Below are 14,914 nucleotides of genomic sequence, written 5' to 3' on the forward strand. Positions count from 1 at the left end.
TCCTTTCTGCATGAACAATCAAAATCATGTCAACCTCTTTTCATGCACAGTCCTTGCAAACTACATTTAGTATAACTGTCAAGAGGTGCTGCCTTTTCTTTGTTATTCTCCCTGTAGAAAAAAAAAACCAACAAACCCAAAGCAATAAATTTCCACAGCCTTTTTCTCTTCAGCTATCTGCAGCCCATTCTTCTGTTTGCTCACCCCCCCCCCCCCCCCCCCCCCGCTGTAAGCAACGATAAAAACAATGCACCGGAAAGGATTCTCCCAGAATACAAACCTTTACCTGACACCTGGTGTTATGGCCAATGCGAGAAGCCTGGACCACAGGCCTCATCTGCTGAGCTGCCACAGCCTGGGCAAATGAAAGGAGTTTTTTGCCTCTTTCTGAACCAGAGGTATCAGAGAACAGGAAATACAGCTCAATTTGCACAAGGCTGGTCCACAAAGTTTGTCCCAGAACAGGGTAGAATAGAATAGAATAGAATAGAATAGAATAGAATAGAATAGAATAGAATAGAATAGAACAGAACAGGTTGGAAAAGACCTTCGAGATCAAGTCCAACCCATCATCCCACACCATTTAATCAACTAAACCATGGCACCAAGTGTCTCATCCAGTCTCCTCTTAAACATTTCCAGTGATGGTGACTCCACCACCTCCCTGGGCAGCACATTTCAATGGCCAATCTCTCTTTCTGGGAAGAACTTCTTCCTAACACCCAGCCTAAACCTCCCCTGGCACAGCTCAAGGCTGTGTCCTCTTGTTCTGGTGCTGGTTGCTTGGGAGAAGAGACCAACACCCACCTGTCTACAACCTGCCTTCAGATAGTAGTAGACAGCAATAAGGTCTCCCCTGAGCCTCCTCTTCTCCAGGCTAAGCAACCCCAGCTCAGAATGACAGAATGACAGAATTAACTAGGTTGGAAAAGACCTCCAAGATCATCAAATCCAACTATCACCCAACACCATCTAGTCAACTAAACCATGGCATCAAGTGCCTCATCCAGTCTCTTTAAACACTTCCAGGGACAGTGACTCCACCACCTCCCTGGGCAGCACATTCCAATGGCCAATCTCTCTTCCTGGGAAGAACTTTCTCCTCACATCCAGACTAAACCTCCCCTGGTGCAGCTTGAGACTGTGTCCTTTTGTTCTGGTGCTGGTTGCCTGGGAGAAAAGACCAGCCCCTACCTGGCTACAACCTCCCTCTAGGTAGTTGTAGACAGCAATGAGGTCTCCCCTGAGCCTCCTCTTCTCCAGGCTAAACAACCCCAGCTCCCTCAGCTTCTCCTCATAGTGCTTGTGTTCCAAACCCCTCCCCATCTTTGTTGCCCTTCTCTGGAGACGTTCCAGCAACTCAACCACTTTTTATAACCCAGCAGAACATCACCTGAAGGTACATGAAAAACAGACTGTGCAACTGATGGAAAACCAAAGGGAAACTGATTTTTCAATTCTGTCCCCAAAAAGAAAAGAGAATGAATCACCACTGGAATTGGAATTGTTTCTGGGACGAGTATCCCTTACAAATTAAGGGATTTATTAGCCCAGCTGCACAGGGATCAATCTGGAGAAAAATTTTCAAGGGAAATCTCATGGAGGGCTTGTCCTTTAAAATTCCTTTACACAGTTTTCTTTGTCTTATTTTAGTGCACAGAAAAGATGGGGAGGTAGAAAGAAACTTAGGCTGGCAAGTGTCAGGTTGGCAAGCCAGGATCTCTGGCTTCGAGGATTCGGACTGGAAGTTGAGAAGGAGGCCAGCCAGAACACAGAGACAGATGAGGAAGGTTACTAAAACCACACCCAGGAAAAAGGTAATGATAACCATATGAAAGGTCAAATGGAATAAGTCCTCACCTTGACTACAAAAATACTGTGAGAGAGAGATGCAAGTGAAGGACAAAAGACAGTAGAGAACAACCAGACACTGGAATAATCTCCCCAGGAAAGTGGTGAACTACCCAGGATTAGACATTTTTAAGATTCAGATGATCAGGGTGCTGGACCATCCTGTCTAGACCATGCTTTTGCCAAGAAAGATAGGACCAGGTGATCTTTGAGGTACTGCTCAACCTGATACTGTCTAAGTCTGTGATGAAAATGGTGTGTGTACAGAAGCATGGAAAGATATCCTCATGTCTGAGCTCCCAGCCTGAAATGAAGAACAGGAGATCAGTCCTTGCTTCTACCAGAATTTCTATCTGATACTAAGAGCATTGTTAGTCACTGGTCAGTGAGCTTCTTGCTGTTCTTTCTCTGAAATGGGAATACTGATATTCATCTAAACCTATATAGCAGGTATCAGCATATACTCTTGCTTTGGTGAAGGAGAGGCAGATTCTGACCAAAGATTTAACAGCTATCATAGTCAACTCCAGTTCATTGTTTGCAGTTAGACCCTCTCATTAGCCCTGATCTTTCTTCCTTCCCCTCTTTTCCCATTTGGTTTCTTTAATGTAAACCTCTAAATTGTTCCTACTGCTAGTTAGTCATAATCTCTTTGAGGTCTCTAAACAATTTCATAAACCAAATCCTAAGTGGAAATCAGAACTAGGGAGGAGAATAAAGTGTCTGTTGCCATACAGAGCTAAAAAGGGATAAATAGGCAATCCCAGGCATCCTGAGTGCACGCACCAAGATAAACTCTATACTTCTCTGGACACAGCATTTAGAACATCCTCAAGACCAGATAATTACTGAGATGAATCAGTAAATAAGAACCCATTTCATCAGGTGTTGAGGGAGACTTTAATTATGCTCAGGCTTCAAATGGGAAACTTTACACCATGGTCACAGCTGTTAAAACAACAGAGCCTTAAGGAAGCAATCTTGGATTACCAGCCCCATGAAGTGAAATATTTTTTAATGAAAGGGATTATGTTTATTATGTCTAAGTGCATTGTATCTTCTTAGATATACTTACTGACATTATTATTTGCCTAGAGAACTGATATTTTCTCCACTTAAATGTGTTTGCATGCATATTTAATACTTTCTTCCACTGGCATAGTTCTAATATTATTGTGGGGAAAATAGTGTGAGATACATGAATTAATTGCCCTTTATTAAGTCTAAGATCTTGAGAGACTTGGTGTGTTTGTTCCTCTCCCATTTGCCAATTCTCCTTCAGATCCCTTGTCCCATAGACTTTAAATGGTGTTTTAAGTCTAAGATCTTGAGAGACTTCGTGTGTTTGTTCCTCTCCCATTTGCCAATTCTCCTTCAGATCCCTTGTCCCATAGAGTTTAAATGGTGTTTTAAATCTAAGATCTTAGATTCATAGGAGTTATAGGATTGTTAGAGTTGGAAGGGACCTCAAGGATCAGCTAGTTCCAACTCCCCTGCCATGGGCAGGGACACCTCACACTAGATCAGGTTGCCTAGAGCCACATCCAGCCTGGCCTTCAAAACCTCCAGGGATGAGGCTTCCACCACCTCCCTGGGCAATCTGTTCCAGTGTCTCACCACCCTCATGGATTTGTCTAGAAAATAAGCAGAAACAGAATAGAAAGAATGGAATGGAATGGAATGGAATGGAATGGAATGGAATGGAATGGAATGGAATGGAATAGAATAGAATAGAATAGAATAGAATAGAATAGAATAGAATAGAATAGAATAGAATAGAATAGAGTAGAATAGAATATATCAGGTTGGAAGAGATTATCATCTAAAGACTTATCATCTTAAAAGACTTGGTGTGTTTGTTCCTCTCTCATTTGTCAATTCTCCTTCAGATCCCTTGTCCCAGAGAGTTTAAATGGTGTTTTACAAGGAGATGATGTCTTACTGCCTTCCGTCTTAGAACAGGTTATTTGTGTTCAGAATAACTTTTATTTGTCATTAAAAGACCCAAATGGGGAAAAACCCAAAGGAATTGAATTACACTTTTAAGCATGGATTTTAATCTGTTGCAAAGGGAAACTGCAAGTCATATAACCTGTATCTCCAGTTCAGTTATTAGGATGTGTGTCATTTCTAACTTCAGCTGTTAAAGCTTCTATCCAGGGGATAGACCTGGGAGCCTGACCTAGGAGTGGCAAAGCTCCTCCAGAGCAATGCCTTGCACTGAAAGCATGGACTTTCCCAGAAGCAAGGTCTAAGATAAAGGAAGAAGGGAGAAATGCCCATCTAATCAGGCAGTAGATGCTTTTCTATGGCATATTTTGAAATTCTGAGAAGTATGTTCAGTGCTGATTAAAACCCCCACATAACAGTTATTTGAAGAGACTGGGTTAGTGGGGAAAAGATGAAACTCAGTGATGACAGCATTTACTATAGGTCCGTTAAAAAACAAAACAAAACAACCAAAACCACAAGTACAGAAGGAATGTTTTCATTCTGATGAAAGACACCCAAATCCTGCTATTCATAGAATAGCTCTAGAAACCTTTTCCTGCAAATAAGGAATGTTGAGCAGGTATTTACCTTTCATGGGCTCTGGGGGATAGTGAGTAACTGTTCCTGTGATGGGATGGTGTTACTGTCTCAAAACTTCTTTATGAAGTACTCCCCACCTGGAGTACTGTGTCCAGTTCTGGAGCCCCTATTACAGGAAGGATCTGGATGTGTTGAAGGTGTCCAGAGAAGGGCCACGAGGATGAGAAAAGGGCTGGAGCACCTCTCCTGTGAGGACAGACTGAGGGAGTTGGGGCTATTCAGTCTGGAGAAGAGAAGGCTCTGTAGAGACTTTATTGTGGCCTTCCAGTATCTGAAGAGGGCTACAAGAAAGCTGGGAAGGGATTTTTTAGGGTGTCAGGGAGTGACAGGACTAGGGCAAATGGGAAAAAACTAGAAATGGGTAGATCAGATTGGATGTTAGGAAGAAGTTCTTTCCCATGAGGGTGGTGAGATGCTGGAACAGGTTGCCCAGGGAGGTGGTTTTTAAGACCAGGCTGGATGTGGCTCTGAGCAACCTGCTGTAGTGTGAGGTGTCCCTGTCCATGGCAGCGTGGTTGGATCTAGATGATCCTTGAGGTCCCTTCCCACCCTAACAATTCTATGATTCTATAATATGAAACCTAAGGGTTGGGCTTTATTTCCATCTTATCTATAGCAAAGACAATTTTCCTAATGCTCTATTTCTGTGGAATCATAGAATCATTGAGGTTGGAAAAGACCATCAAGATCATTGAGTCCGACCATTAACCCTGCTCTACCAAGAGTTCCTTAGCCACAGCTGAGAGCTGACAATGCATCCATGGCTGGCCAGCTCTGACCGACACCAGTGCAAGAGAAGCATCACCAGCACAACCCCCAAAAGTATTTTTCACAGAGTGAAACTGTTCCCGCAGGGCTCTGCGGTCAAGCCACGGCGGAAAGTGGTTCTCTGGAGCCATGGGAGGTGTGAGAACCTACCCCGCCTCAATCAGAGCACTGCCGAACGGGCGCCGGGCCAGGGCCGCTCAGCACCGCGGACAGCGGCGGCCCCACCGGCTCCATCCCCGCGCTGCGGCTGCAGCGGCCCCTCCACGGGGCAGCCCCGAGGGGCCTCCCGGTGGTGCTGGCACCCGAAACCTTGACGTGGGCTTCAAGGCCGGGCTGGGGGAGTCGTAGGAAGCCGCCACTGATTTGCGGACCTTCCTAAGATCCCATCTAAACCTATTCTCCCTCAGCTTAAAACCATCCCCCTTTGTCCTATTGCTAGACACCCTTATGAAAAAACCCTCTCTAGCGTTCCTGTAGGATCCCTTCAGGTATTGGAAGGCAGATCTAAGGTACCCCTGAAGTCTTTTCTTCTCTAGGCTTAACAATCCCATCTCCCTCAGCCTATCCTCACAGCAGAGGTGTTCCAGCTCTTGGATCATCTCTGTGGCCCTCCTCTGGACTCACTTCAACATCTCTGTGTCCTTACAATGGGGACACCAGAACTGGAACAGTATTCGAGGTGGGGTCTCACAACAGTAGAGTAAAGGGGAAGAATCACCTCTCTTGACCTGCTGGCCACATCCCTGCCATGAATCTCTTCAATCAGGGACGATAATTTAGCAAAGACAAAATTAATTAAGCTCTCTCTGTTGCTGCCGAACCCTTCTGTTACCACACTGCACATCTTCACCAGGCAGGTTAGCCAGCAGAATTCAGCCCTGTTACTCCAGCCATATTAATACATTTCTTAACCTCTGGATAATCCAAATGTACATGGAATACAGTTTCGTTCTATCACAGTCAATAGCAGCAAACTCATCTCCCTGACATCACTTCAAAGAGACTTCTAAGATCTATACACAATCAGGATCCTCATTTAGAAACATTCACTGCTCTTCCCAAAATCTGCAATTGTGTGTCTGGAAAACTTCTCCTATAAAGTATCAGATAACCACAGGTTCTGTGTGGCTAAAGCATGCAAACCTTGGGTTGCAATCAGAAAGCTCCAGTTCCAGTGCTTTGTCCTTTTGTTTTCTCTTTCTGTTCTGCTCCTACTCTTATTTAGTTTATACTATAAGATTTGCAGGTAGAAACTCTCTCCTGCTAGGCCTTTGCACAATTATGTCAGCCAGTAAGCATTGCTTTAATATGAATAACAATAATAAATAGCTTTTCAGTTCTGGAGAATATAGTAAACACTGGAAACTCTACAGCCTGAAGTTCAAGCCCTTTAATGAACTGTAATGCTAGTATATACTAGAACCAAGATAAATGGTAATTTTCTACCCATTAATTTGTTTTAACAGCCTAGAGAGCAGATACATTCCTTTCTAGGTGCATATGGATATATTACCACTATGAAATATTCATGCCACCTTCTGTGAGACTATATTCATGAAAAGGAAAGAAACAAGATTTACAGAGTTCACCTGTTTGAAGGCTTCCAAGAAATTTGACAGCTAGCCATATTTACACCTATCCATGCTTCTGTTAAGAAGCATGCTTGAAACAGCCCATACTCCATAGCCCAGAAAGTGGTGGTGAATGGTGCCACATCCAGCCACTAGTGGTGTCCCCCAGGCATCAGTGCTGGGCCCCATCCTGTTCAATATCTTTCTTGATGATCTGGACAAGGGGATTGAGTCCCTCATCAGTAAGTTTGCAGATGTCACCAAGCTGAGCGCAGGAGTTGATCTCTGCAGAGGGACCTTGACAGATGGGCAAAGTCCAAGGGCATGACACTGAACACATCAAAGCACCAGGTTCTACACACTGGCCACAACAACCCCATGCAGTGCTACAGGCTGGGGTCAGAGTGGCTGGAGAGCAGCCAAGCAGAAAGGGAGCTGAGGGGTAGTGGTTGATAGTAGGCTGAACATGAGCCAGCAGTGTGCCCAGGTGGCAAAGAAAGCCAATTGCATCCTGGCCTGTATCAGGAATAGTGTGGCCAGCAGGAGCAGGGAAGTCATTCTGCCCCTGTACACTGCACTGGTTAGGCCACACCTCGAGTCCTGTGTCCAGTTCTGGGCCACTCAGTTTAGGAAAGATGTTGAGTTGCTGGAAGGTGTCCAGAGAAGGGCAACAAAGCTGGGGAGGGGTTTGCAGCACAGCCCTGTGAGGAGAGGCTGAGGGAGCTGGGGTTGCTTAGCCTGGAGAAGAGGAGGCTCAGAGGAGACCTTATTGCTGTCTATAACTACCTGAAGGGAAGTTGTAGGCAGGTGGGGGTTGGTCTCTTCTCCCAGGCAACCAGCACTAGAAAACAAGAGAAAACAGTCTCAAGTTGTGCCAGGGGAGGTTTAGGCTGGATGTTAGGAAGAAATTCTCCACAGAAGGAGCTATTGGCCATTGGAATGGGCTGCCCGGGGAGGTGGTGGAGTCACCATCACTGGAAGAGTTTAGGAAGAGACTGGATGAGGCACTTGAATAGATGGTGTTGGATGATAGGTTGGACTTGATGATTTCAAAGGGCTTTTCCAACCTGGTTAATTCTATTCTATTCTATTCTATTCTATTCTATTCTATTCTATTCTATTCTATTCTATTCTATTCTATTCTATTCTATTCTATTCTATTCTATTCTATTCTATTCTATTCTATTCTATTTCCATTCTAATCAGTGTGGATGTGCAGGTAACATACAGGCTTTTGAGGTCAGGGTGCTCAGTTTAAATTTTATCCCCTTTGGTCCCAGAATAAAGGAAGTATTTCAAATATTGGGAGAAAAAATAAAACAACAAACAAAACCCCCCAATAGTGACAAGAGAGATTTTGCTCTGTTTGTTTGTGCTGACCAAAGCAGTGAGAACCCCAACAGCAGAGGAAACTCAGGGAAGACATTTTGACAGCAAGAAAGGAATAAATGTATAAAGTGGCCTCCTCTCTCCTGAAAGCTGCATCAGCACAGAGGGGTGTCTGAAGAAATATTTCTGCCTAATGATATGGCTTTCTAAAGTGGAAGATGGGAAATACTGGCTCTATCAAATCAGGATCCTGAGATGGCTCTTGTGCAGTAAACTTTGGTGGAAAGCAGAGCTTTCTAAAAACTTGGTTATTCTGAACTTTATTTCTCAGCATTTTAAAGCAGAGAGGAAGCCAAAACTTTCACCTGAGATGTATATGCTGTTATGTTTTCTTCACATTTTCATAGAGAACTATTAGATGGCCAATTCTCAGTTCTTGACGGGAAAGTTCTTCAGTTTCCCTCTGTAAAAATCCCGTTTGGGAGTTTGTGCTGGTGATGCTTCTCTCGCACTGGTGTCAGAGCTGGCCAACTGTGGATGCATTGTCAGCTCTCAGCTGGGGCTACGGAACTCCTGGTAGAGTAAGGTTAATGGTTGGACTCAATGATCTTGATGGTCTTTTCCAACCTCAATTACTCTATGTTTCCACAGAAATAGAGCATTAGGAAAAAAGGTCACTAGGACCAGAAGAAAGGGGAAACACAATTCAATTTCTGTAAAGAAAACTTCTTGTGCATGGTGTGTTTCTTGTCTGTCAGCTTCAGACTAACACCTCTGGGGCATGATTTGCTTGGTGGTCATAGGCAGCACAGTGTGGGGACTACCCTGTTTTGTGTGGGTTAGTATTGAGTCTATTAACTCCTGACAACCTTACCTGGGATAGCAACCAAACAAGTTATTCACCTTTTAATACATCTCTTGACAATGCTAATAAGCAACATTCTTAGTCTTAATTAATATAAGAGCTAATCTGCTGGTGGTGTCCTAAGGTAACTTTCTAGGACTGGAACTTTCTGCACCACAAACCAGTGTAGGACTTAAACTCACCTCATCCCACAGCTAGAATGGTGTATTAAATATGGATCAGCTTTTCTCTGTATTCAGGACAGTTTCACAAAATCACAGAATTAACCAGGTTGGAAAAGACCTTTGAGATCATCAAGTCCAAGCTATCACCCAACACCATCTCATCAACTAAACCATGGCACCAAGTGCCTCATCCAGTCTCTTTTAAACACTTCCCGTGATGGTGACTCCACCAACCCTGGGCAGCCATTCCAATGGCCAATCTCTCTTTCTGTGAAGAATTCAGATCCAGAAGTCTACAGGGTTCCATTGAGGTGTCATGGTTTATCTCACACATGAACAGTAACTTTAAAAGATATAGAGGAAACGATTCTGGAGCAAAATAGTCTATAACTGACTAATTAAAGGTCAGCTGAATATGCTGGATACCATCTAAATCAGAATGCTTCACTAGATGATCACTAGCTAATCATAGAATTGTTAGGGTTGGAAGTGACCTCACGGATCAGCCAGTTCCAACCCCCCTGCCATGGGCAGGGACACCTCACACTACATCAGGTTGCTCAGAGCCACATCCAGCCTGACCTTAAAAACCTCCAGGGATGAGGCTTCCACCACCTCCCTGGGCAACCTGCTTCAGTGTCTCACCACCCTCATGGGGAAGAACTTCTTCCTAACATCCAATCTCAATCTACCCATCTCTATTTTTTTTCTAATATAGTACTACTTGGTCAATATTGCAATGTAATAAATAGTTAGCTGCATGCACATCTGTGCACAGCAAGCTGTGAAAGAGGAAGAGAGGAAATAGCACAGGCAGCACCATATTATTTTTTTTTTTGGTGGGCTATCCTGCAAAGAAATGATTAAAAAGATTCAATGGGAGTATTTTCCAAAATGATGTAGAGAGAAGAGATATCCTTACCTGGAAGGGAATAACCTTACAGCATTATATAGCCAGCTGTTTTATATAAGGAGACTAAAATTGAAGGATAAGTTTGGAAATCTCTTAGTGGAGAGCTTTGAGCCTGTAGCAAACAGAGGCATTGGAGAGAAAGCTGAAGGGAAAGCATAAGATTTTGAAGCCTTTGTGTACAAATTGCCATTTAGCTAGTACTTCCTACTGGAGCATGATCCCGCAGCCCCATTCGCCACAGACCCTTGCTGACTGTATTTGGCAGCATAAGGCCTTTGGGGTCAGGGTGCTGCTCAGTTTACAGTTCTGCCCTTTCGGTCTCAGAAGTAAGGAAGCATTTCAAACCTTCAGCTTCAAAAAGAATGTAAGAAATGCACAAGAGAGCCAACTTTTAAATGAACTGGAAAGATTTTATGAGGACAGAAGATCAACAAGTGACCAGGACTCCAACTGTGAAAGAAAATGTGAGAAACAGGCACCTCTTCTAGTGTGAAATTGGTCTAATTCTTGGGGTCTTTAGAGTGGCAGTATCAAACAATTGGCCAATATCGTGTACTTTCCACCATCCACATGGCATCAACTCCATTACCACATTCTGTGAAGCAGTCAAATTTGCCACAGGTTTGTTTAACCCCTCATTTGAAAGTGGAGATGGAATTTTGTTTTCCCTTCACTGAGGGCTGAATATGCCTTTCCTAACACACCTGGGTAGCCAGTCTTAGCACAAACCCCAGTGTTACACACAAATAACTCTGCAGAAAAAAACCTCATACAGCCAGGACCCATATGAGGTGGGGATGCAGATGAACCTGATCTCAATAAGGGGTGTTAAAAAAGATGGGTACAGATGGGACAAGAGGTGATGGTTGTAAACTGAAAGAGGTCAGATACTACAGGAAGGATCTGGATTTGCTGGAATGTGTCCAGAGAAGGGCCATGAGGATGATTGGAGGGCTGGAACTCCTCTCCTATGGGGACAGACTGAGAGTGTTTTGGGCTATTCAGTCTGGAGAAGAGAAGACTCTGAGGAGACCTAATTGTGGCCTTCCAGTATCTAAAGGGGGCTACAAGAAAGCTGGGGAGGGACTTTTGAGGGTGTCAGGGAGTGATAGGACTAGGGGAGAATGGAAAAAAAAAAACACTAGAACTGGGTGGATTCAGATTGGATGTTAGGAAGAAGAAGTTCTTCCCCATGAGGGTGGTGAGACACTGGCACAGGTTGCCCAAGGAGGTGGTGGAATCCTCATCCCTGGAGGTTTTTAAGGCCAGGCAACGTGATCTAGTGTGAGGTGTCCCTGCCCATGGCAGAGGGGTTGGATCTAGGTGATCCTTGGGGTCCCTTCCAACCCTAACAAGTCTATGATTCAAGCTAGATATACAGAAGAATTTTTTTACAACGAAGGTGGTGAAACACGAAAGCAGATTGCCCAGACAGGTGGTAGGTGCCCCATCTCTGGAAACATTCCAGGGCAGGTTGGATGGGACTTTGAGCAATCTAGATGAAGGTGTCCCTGTTCACAGCACAGGGGTTGGACTGGGTGACCTTTAAAGGTCCATTCTAACCCAAAGCATTCCATTATCTCTGAGCAGTGGGTGTACTGGCAGGCAGGTGATAGGTAACCCCTAGACTACAGCTGTGTCTTGAATGAGGCACCTACCTCAACAAAGGTACAAATAAGCTAATTACAATTCGTTGATCATCAATATGGGGCTCTCAAAAGTGCTTTGCATATTTAGACAGATGGGTAGAGTCCAACGGCATGAGATTTAACACATCTAAGTGCCGGGTTCTACACGTTGGCCACAAAAACCCCATGCAGTGCTACAGGCTGGGGTCAGAGTGGCTGGAGAGTGGCCAGGCAGAAAGGGACTCTTCATAGAAAGAGGGATTGGCCATTGGAATGTGCTGCCCAAGGAGGTGGTGGTGTCACCATCACTGGAGGTGTTTAGGAAGAGACTGGATGAGGCGCTTGGTGCCATGGTTTAGTTGATTAGATGGTGTTGGGTGGTAGGTTGGACTCGATGATCTCAAAGGTCTTTTCCAACATGGTATGGTCTCTTCTCTTCTCTTCTCTTCTCTTCTCTTCTCTTCTCTTCTCTTCTCTTCTCTTCTCTTCTCTTCTCTTCTCTTCTCTTCTCTTCTCTTCTCTTCTCTTCTCTTCTCTTCTCTTCTCTTCTCTTCTCTTCTCTTCTCTTCTCTTCTCTTCTCTTCTCTTCTCTTCTCTTCTCTTCTCTTCTCTTCTCTTCTCTTCTCTTCTCTTCTCTTCTCTTCTCTTCTCTTCTCTCTACTCTACTCCTATTCTATTCTATTCTATTCTATTCTATTCTATTCTATTCTATTCTATTCTATTCTATTCTATTCTATTCTATTCTATTCTATTCTATTCTATTCTATTCTATTCTATTCCATTCCATTCCATTCTATCCTATCCTATCCTATCCTATCCTATCCTATCCTATCCTATCCTATCCTATCCTATCCTATCCTATCCTATCCTATTTGCTGGGTTTTGTTTACAACATCTGACAATAACTTCTTATGGTTTGGGGAATTTCTAGGTAAAATTAATGGAACAATCTACAACTTTGGCAAAGCCAGGCAGGAGCCATGCTTCACAGATCAACCAAACCTTTTCATCCTGCCACCAATGGGTGTCACTGGGTCTGGCTCCTGGCTCTGCAGGCACTCTCATTCTGTGCTCTCATTAAAACTTCAAACAAATATGCTACTGCAAAATACCTCGGCAGAAAATCCTGCCTCCTTGTCCCTTAGAAGCAATTCTTCCTGGTCCAGCTGAGAGCTTTAATGTGAGCATGCAGGAGGAGCGTTCTGAGGTGAGCGTGTGTATGTGTGCTTGTGTGAGTGGTTGTGTCTCTCTCTGGTGGGCAAGCCAGGTAAAGCTGCCTCTCAGTAAACGTGCAAACAGAGCCACAGATCCGTGTGATTCGTTAAACCACTGATCCGATGCCCTTAACAACACAAATTCCTATCAGATCCCGGTTCACAAGGCAATATTGATCATCCTTCTGAAGAGAGGAATCTCCACGATGATATTGTTGAAGAAAGGAGGAACATTTTGTCAAGAAGCTGTATTTCAAGTAAAATAACCCTCCAAGGAGCATTCACTTTCAAATCAGTAAGCACAAGTATAGCTAACTCACAAAACAGCAGCCAGTAATATACGCAGGTTTCAATGAGGCTTTTAGGAGAAACAATGGGGCTGTTTTTAAGGGTGGTTGCCCTGTTGAAGTGCATTTCTCTGAATAGACACAATGCTGTAGTGCTGAATGGATTCAATGGTGCTGTCTCAAACATGGCCAGGAGTGTCTAGAAGTGGGCGGAGGTAGAAAGAGCTGGTGGGACCCTTCTTAGGGCTGCCTCAGGCTGCCTCCTCCAATCCTTTCTTTGCTCTGTTGGGGGCTGAGGTTTCCTTCCCCTTTCCCTCTGTGACAGGCTTCCTTCTCTACATGAATATTGCCCATCTGAAAATAATAGAAGGAGTTTTTTGAAAAGTGAGCTTAAAAATTTCAGGCACAACTTTGTCTGAACAAGACACCCTAGTAACAGAAAACTCTCCTAAGGGAAGGGACTCATATCTTGGCACCTTGGCACTGGGAAGGAAAAATACGTACACAGATAGAGCAAAATGTAGGAATCAATCCTGCCTTGGCCTCTGTAAGGAAAACAAGTGACCTTAATGATCTATTCTCTCTCTAGAGCACTCATAGAGAAAGCCGGGCTCGTTCCAATTCAGCTGTGTGCCCAGCACATAGCACAATGGACCTCACTCCTTGGGAAGCTCTAAGTGCCATTGCAATACAAATAAACAAGTTCTGCACAAGATGGTAAGGGCACCAGCAGCCTACAAAAAGCAGCTCTTGGAGCCACAAGAAGACTTGGAGTGTGTGTGTGGGGGGGTGTGCAGCAGGAGCATTTACTTAAGGAAATTCACTTCCCTTAGTGAAGAATACATCTCAGTTTAGAATGTATGTTGGGTTGATTTTTCTTTTCCTTTATAAAATTCACATGCACACTCCAATATATGTCAAAACAGAAACACACTGACTGCAAGCTTATGGATGACACCCCTGAACAGTGCCACAAAATACAAAGCACGAGGCAGAAATATCTAAACAGCTGCAGGCCAGGATCTGCTGTCACTGTTTATGTGCAGCTCTATTAATACTAATAGGAGTTAAGTGTGCAGAATAAAGTGACATCTATCGCCCCTCAGCTCTGCCAGCAGTTCTTAAGTACTGCTGTGGTCCAGCCAACATTTTGCTGTGCTACACAGAGCTGCCTCAATCACACTGCAAAACCTTCCACTGGACCCTAGGAAACAGCATGCTTCATCTGCTCTGACTTTATGTAGGGGTTGGTTGCTTCTCCCAGGCAACCAGCACCAGAACAAGAGGACACAGTCTCAAGTTGTGCCAAGGGAAGTTTAGGCTCAAGGTGAGAAGAAAGTTCTTCCCTGAGTGAGTTGTTAGCCATTGGAATGGGCTGCCCAGGGAGGTGGTGGAGTCACCATCCCTGGAGGTGTTCAAGAGGGGATTGGACGTGGCACTTGGTGCCATGGTTTAGTCATGAGGTCTGTGGTGACAGGTTGGACTTGATGATCTTTGAGGTCTCTTCTAACCTTGGTGATGCTGTGATTCTGTGCTTCCTAGCTCCAGTCTTGCTATGATCTGTTGTAATAGGAAAGTATTATTATTACTACTACTACTACTACTACTACTACTACTATTACTATTATTATTATTGTAGTAGTAGTAGAATCATAGAATCATAGAATGGTCCAGGCTGGAAGGGACCTTCAAAGGTCATCCAGTCCAACCTCCCTGCAGTCAGCAGGAACAC

This window comes from Melanerpes formicivorus, unplaced genomic scaffold, assembly GCF_026170545.1.
Source record: "Melanerpes formicivorus ecotype bairdi unplaced genomic scaffold, bMelFor1.0.p_v2 SCAF_6, whole genome shotgun sequence".
Taxonomy (NCBI): domain Eukaryota; kingdom Metazoa; phylum Chordata; class Aves; order Piciformes; family Picidae; genus Melanerpes; species Melanerpes formicivorus.